A 7,129-nucleotide genomic window follows, 5' to 3' on the forward strand; every position below is an offset into this window, starting at 1 on the left:
TTATATTTATAATTAAATTTCTTTACAATACCAAACTCAATTCAATAAAATAATAGCATTCAACCCATTTATGTCTTACAAGAAATTTAATAAATTTTTTAGGAGATTCACAATCAAGTAACTCTCCTAACAAGCATTTTATTTTTGGTAAAAAAAAGCATTTTATCAAACATTTTATAGGCACCAATATATAGGTTTCATATCCATGTTCTTTTATCCAAATCTCATCTTACCCAATTCTTCAATATCAATCAATCTAAACAAAACTAATTTCACTCAAAAATTCTAACCCACACTTATCATAATTATGCTTTCAGCACATAAAATTTTAGCTGAAATTCTTCCTTTTTTTTCCTCCCTCAAAAGTCATAAATAGCAGCAAAAGTTCAACAGAAGAATTGCAACTTCAACCCTATCACATCTTACCTTACACTCACACAGATTTTTCAAGGAAAGGAAGAAATCATGGTTCCTCATCTCAACAGAAACAACATGACAGAGAACAAAAACAACACGATAGAAAAGCAAAAGGAGAGGAATGTCAGAATCCCATACTAGAATGCAAACAGAGAAGAGATATGATGCATCAAAACTGAAAGGAGAAGAGGAAAAACTTGATACTCTAAGCCACAACAGCTCAAACAAAGGATGAGAAAAGAAGTTCAAGGTGAAAAACAAGGGAAGAGGAAAAAAATCCTGATGCACGCGCAGCTACATGAACGAATAAGGAAGAATAAACTTTAGCGACGTGGAGCAGAGGATGATGAAGAAGAGAATCCCCAGCAGCGCTGAACAAAGGAGAAAGTGATGGATGATTTGATGATTTAGAACAGCAAACACTTAAAGATGAGCCAAGGCAAACCAGCTAGCACCCAAAACTGATAATGAGAAGGGAGAGTGACAGCTAAAAAAATCCTAATGCTCGCACACTTTCTGGCACAAAGAATTCTAGAATATTACAGAGCATTTCCTCCCTTTCCTTCCTTGATCATGATGAAAATATCCAATGGGAATTTAAATGACTAAAAAAACCATGGTCAAAGATACAGAAGAGTGGTGTTTTGGTAAATTAATAATTATTACATAATATTAAAAATTTCCTTTTTGCTTTATCCTGATTCAAACATTAAACATTAAAATAATAGTCTAAATACATTCCACTTGCTATCAAATTCTCTTCGTTACACCATTAGTATAAAAATTTATATTTTATATGTAATATAATAAAAGATCCAATTACCTTACTTTTACGTTATATATATATGTATGTATATATATTATAATAATTTTTTAATTTAATTTTTTTTAAGTCATTACAAAAGTACTAAATCAGCCAACTCAATAACAGCCACAGCAAAATCAAACATAAGCTAAATCTATTAACTAAATAACATTCATGTATCCTTCTACACTCGAACTTTAGGCCAAATTACATTTAGCTTCATGTCATCATTAAATAAATCTAGTTTAATAGCCAGGAGCATTTGGTGGAAGCAGTCCCTTTGCATAAAAGTTAACAATGTTCATTAACAACTATGCATAAGGAAATAACAAGTCAATATGAAGTAACTGACAAGTGCAAACATACACAAGCATGTGCTAGCTTTTCTTTTACATCCATTTGTCCTGTTTTTTTTTGCTTCTTCCTAGCAAGCTTTTTGCCCTTTTTAATATTCTCATCCTCTTTCTTTCTCCGTTCATACTCAAAAATACTGACCAACGAATCTAAGACATAAAAGTTCTCTATCATGGACTCAAAGACATAGCACCACCAATGATCAATGAATAGGGTAGGACCAAAAATGAAGTCACAATCTCTAATATTATATCTCAGGTACTTAGGTAGTATTTCTTTACTGTTGTCACCAGCAGTCCAGGACCAATAGTTGTTTACCATTTTTTCGATGAACTCTGAACTAAAAATGTGCCTCTTAACTCTGCCTTCATTCTCTTTTTGATCTCCAACTAATGTCCTGGCGACCATTGTCATAAACTAAAATTGGCAAAATAGAATCATAAGAACAGTAAGTTAATGTTTGTATAGTGGTAAAATGATTTCATTGACTACAAATTTCATACTTTATCACTGATCCATCTAGTTCTACCAAGACATTGAGCTCAGCATGAGTTAAGAAATATCTATACATCTACATGAAGGTCTTATTAAAGAAAACAAAAACCATTTGGTTAAAAACAAAGTTTAGGTGGTGTTTTTTTTATCCAGTGTGACAACTTAGCTCCCTTCCTCGTCTTCATCACATGATGCTGTGCACATCTAAAATAAATGCTCCTTCTCAGCTAGTTTCTTCTTCTGACTAGGTCTAACCTAAGGAGACTTCACGGCAAGTCTTTTATACCTTTGTGATCTCCTAGGCTCTTGTACTTCCATAATTTGTAGCTCTTTAATCCCTTCTACAGCTTCTTTTCTTCTGCTTTATCGTCATGTTTACTTAACTCTCCTACTTCCCCCTCCGCTTCCTTCTCTTCATCCATACTCTCATGCACATATTTTAGCTCCTCTCCTTTTCCTACTGCTTCTTTCTCTTCTCCTTCATCCTCATCCCTTTCAAATTTTTCCTTATCTTTCTCTTCACTCAATTTAGCATTCTCCTCATCTCCTTACTCATCTTCTTCTTCACCTTCTATAGAGATTTTCTTATCAGCCTCTTCTAAATTATCCTCATCATCCTTTCCTTTACCTTCTTTATCCTCATCAGCCTCTTCTAAATTATCCTCAGCAGCTTCCTCTTCCTCTTCTTCATCCTCCTCTTTAGAATCTTTATGTGTTTCTTTATCTATTTCATCACCCTCTCCTTCTGTCTTGTCAATATTTTTTGAATCCTGTAGAAGCTTCATTTATAAGTTCATCAGCTCCTCACCAAGTGTAGACACTACTCTTACATACATCTTCCTTATTTCCTACAAAATAAATTATGTGTCAGTATGGAAAAATTGGTAAATGAATATAGGACTACTTTCTATACATACTAGGTGATTAAAAGCACTTGTTGGAAAAAACTTGGTAAAAGAACTACCATCGGCACTCATGGGATCATACAATATGCCCCAGAAACTTGGTAAAAGAATTACCATCTGCACTCATGAGATCATACAATATGCCCTGGATGCTCTTCTTCTTTACCTTTACCCTTTCAACAACTTTCTCCTCCTCCCAATATGTGAGGGCATTATCGAGCTTAGGTGCTTCTTCTTAGCTAAGAGGAAAATAATGGAAGCAATAAACCTATATAAATTTTTACACGTTACTTTTAAGATATAAATTACAACTACACACTTACCATGAGGAAATAGATACATCCTTTAACATTCTTCCTTCCAGTTATCTTCCCTTTATTGAGTTGTTGCTTCCACATGTCCACATCATTACATAGTTCATTCAACAGATGCATTGCCCAATCGTATTTGCTAATTCCTTTACATGTTTCATGTACAGTCTTCAAAACACGATCACTAACCCTTATACTTATTATTGAACACAGCAAAGTTTTCAAAGTATACATTAGAAATAACAACTCGAACTGAGCATCCTCTTTCTCAGATGTTATCATTTTCAAAATATTCTTGTAGAGCATTCTAAAGTAAGTTTCCTTCATTTTCTTGAATAATTTGTCATTAATATCTACTTCTTTAGTTATCTCCTTGCCTTCATTCCTTATGCCCATTAAATTTTGTGCATACTTTATATTTATTTTTCTTACTTTTCCTCTAATGTATATTTCTTGGGTTGGGGGGGCAAGGGCCTGTATCAACTCTCCACAAATATCTCTGTGTATTTTCTTGCATCCTATACTGAGCAATTTATCAAAGACAATCTTCTCGCACCTTTTCCTTAATTTGTCTTTTCCCTTAACATACATTGCAACCTCTAAAAACTGACTGGGAAAGTAATGAGTGTGAAAGGGTATAGTATATTTTGTAGCTATTTCTCCTATCTCCTCCTTTACTTTCTTTGAGTACTCCTCCTTCTTTGCTGGTGTGACAACTTGTCCTATGCTTTTGTCAAATCTGCCTGTCCTTCGCCAATTGATTTATACTTCCCTTGTTCTTCTTGTAGAATTCTTCTACAAACTTTGCATAATTAAAAATATTGACCTTCCTTTCTCCCTTCATCTACAATTGATTGAAAATTCATAAATTTTAATTTTAGTGAAAATCAGAATCACAACATGTATGGCACACATTAACTACCTACATGTACAACTATATATGCATGCTTGTCAATTTCCTAAGACAAGTTGTTAATGTCCTAACCCTACTTATCATCAGCAAATAACCATTTAGTTGTTAATGTCCTATACACTACCTGTCAATTTCCTAAGTGAAGTTGTTATTGTCCTTACCCTATTGCAGACATGTATCAGGTAATATGGATGAGCCTTTTTTAAATCCTATTTATCAATTTCCTATGTTTGTCTGTGTAAAAGTCATGTGTTATTTTGCATATAGGGCGAGTAACAAATTTTTGAGCTTCAATTGCCATTTGACCTCTAGTTTGTCCTTGTAAATAATACAGTAGTTGCAAGATAGACTTTCTAAGGCTGAGGATTCAAATGAAGAACTGGTGACAGTAGGGAGGGAAATAGTGGATTTTCATGGAGAGATGGTTTTGCTAGAGAACTATAAGGCACTTAATTACACAGGTAATTTTAAGGGGCTGTGTATTAGCTTTAAGATATGAATTCTAGTTTTGTTATCAGATGATAAAATCTTTTGATAATGTAAAATCTTTTGCAAGGATGCTAAGCACAAGTAAAATATATAGCTAGATGACTGTTAAGGTAATGTGGATTATACTTTCACACTTTCATTTCTTAGAATATTCTATTAGAGAGTGGTGTGTTACTCTATTTGTAAGGCTACTGAGCATATATGATATTTGTAATTTTTTAAGTGAATGAATTATTTAATCGTAATATTATCTAATTTGAATAATTAGGCGGTATCTTTTATTAATTATTTTTAGGAAAACATGACTTGGGATTGGAAGTGAGGGGTTGATGGTGACTGTTAGGGAAAGATTTGTATTTTTATTATCTTACCTCTTTTTCTTTGAGCAGGTTTAGTGAAGATAATAAAGAAATATAATAAGCAAAATGGTGCATTAATTCGCTTGCCTTTTATCCAATAAGTCTTGAACCAACCTTTCTTTAAAATCGATATGCTTGACAAACTTGTAAAGGAGTGTGACGTGATGCTAGGTTATATTTTCCTTAAAAGTAAGGCTCCTAGCGAATCCTCTTCCTTCAAGGAGGAAGATGGGTGTGGTTCCATGATAGGGAGTGGAAACAAAAATAAAGAGACATTGAAGTAGGTTCCCAACGAACTTGCTAAAATCAAGCACATGGAGAACGTGTAAACCAAGCTAACTTTACAAGGCCTCTAGACTTTAGATGAGATTCATGGTAGAAGCTCTACTATGAGCATCTTCTCATTGCCTCCTCTACACAAAAAGTTTTTGGGGGAGGATTAGAAGAAAATAACTTCTCTAGAGCAAGAAGCTAAATAAATTCATCAATGTGTTTCTTTCTCCTTTTTAGTTTTTCTTAGCATTTTAAACTTGAATTAGGCTACTTGATAAAGAATGAACAATTTCATGATTTAGTTCTGTGATTATGGTTACAGTAGTTTAACTAGTGTGTAATGTATTTGTGTGATGCTTTTTAAGGTTTGACATTTATCATGTTGCCTTTCATGTGTCTAGACTAGTGTCCCTACTCCATGCTTCAGGTCAGCATGTGTGAGTTGTCAATTTCTTAAGCGAACTTGTTAATGTCCTAACCTTACTTATCATCAGCAAATAACCACTCACTTGTCAATGCTTGGTACACTGCTTGTCAATTTCCTAACTGAACTTGTTAACACCCTAACCTTACTTGTCATCACCAAATAACCACTTACTTGTTAGTGCCTTGTATACTAGTTTTCAATTTCCTAAGTGAACTTGTTAATGTCCTAACCTTCCTTGTCATAAACAAATAATGAAAATATCAAACTTGTTAATTCTAAATGGAGTTTTAGAGGCAAAGAAGGTTGAAGAAAAACATAGGTATCATGTGTAGAAACTGATAGTTTAATAACACTTCTCACTAAAATCGAATCAGACCCAAAAACTAACACATCAGAGTAAAAGTAAGGCAAAACAATTACAACACCACACTAATCTTGTACAGCAAATCAATCAACCTCTATGTTTAGGGAAACCAGAATTGGGAATTCTAAGGTGGAAGTCCCTTTTGGGTTACTATAGTTTTAATTGATTCACATGAATTGATCTATAGTAAATTGGGAAGTGCTCCACAATTTTCACAAGTGATACACAATGTCATACTTTGAGAGTTTCAATTTTATCTTTTTTAACCAAAGGTGTAGTTGGAAACAAAACTTGCAAGCATTTATACTTCAAGATTTTTAAAGCTTAAAATCTCAATCAAACACATACAAGAGCACAAGAGGTAAAAATTGTAACATAGATAATTAAATCATACACCCACGCATATAAGATCAACAACAAGAGATGTTCAATACTTTTGCTTCTCACCTTAATCAGTATTGATAGATAAGGGAAGGAAAATGAAGAAGCCAATAGAACAGGGGAGAAGAGAATTCGTGAATCAAACTTCCAGTAGTGACAAACCACCCCCTACACTCTTCTACGATAGACAGATCGAAAAGCGAGAGAGGAAAACTTGATGCATCCATGCAACACGAACAAAGGAGACATAATCGATACCAGTATTCATAATCGAAGAAGAAACGAGGACCTTGAATGGCAACATGTGCACAAGAATAATGTAAGAAAGTTTTGGTCTCAGTGTCTCTCTCACTTTAAATCTTCAGGTGTAAACGTAAGATGAAAATAGAGGAGAAGATTATGCTTCCTAATCAGAAGGAATTCGATAACTGATTTTAGGCAGAGTAGGAAGTTTCAATCATGCCTTAGAATTCAAAATAAGAGCCTTTATCACGTGCAAAAATAGGTTTTTGCTTCCTCTTTCCTTTGTTTTTCCCTTCAAATCAGCCAAGGGTAAATTGGTCCTTTTACTTTTAGAATTAATCACCCCTAAGGACCATGGGACTTCATAATAATTTGCCTTATTTGTGAGAGCTG

The 7,129-nt window shown here is 33.8% G+C and overlaps 1 pseudogene; it reads left to right on the plus strand.

Moving 5' to 3' along the window:
• The first annotated feature begins 4,373 nt into the window (after window positions 1–4,373).
• LOC129290029 (SPX domain-containing protein 2-like) lies at window positions 4,374–5,491 on the plus strand (annotated as a pseudogene).
• Window positions 5,492–7,129: the final 1,638 nt, after the last annotated feature.

This window comes from Prosopis cineraria, unplaced genomic scaffold, assembly GCF_029017545.1.
Source record: "Prosopis cineraria cultivar Desert tree isolate PC_DT_omini unplaced genomic scaffold, ASM2901754v1 PC13, whole genome shotgun sequence".
NCBI classification, from domain to species: Eukaryota; Viridiplantae; Streptophyta; class Magnoliopsida; order Fabales; family Fabaceae; genus Prosopis; species Prosopis cineraria.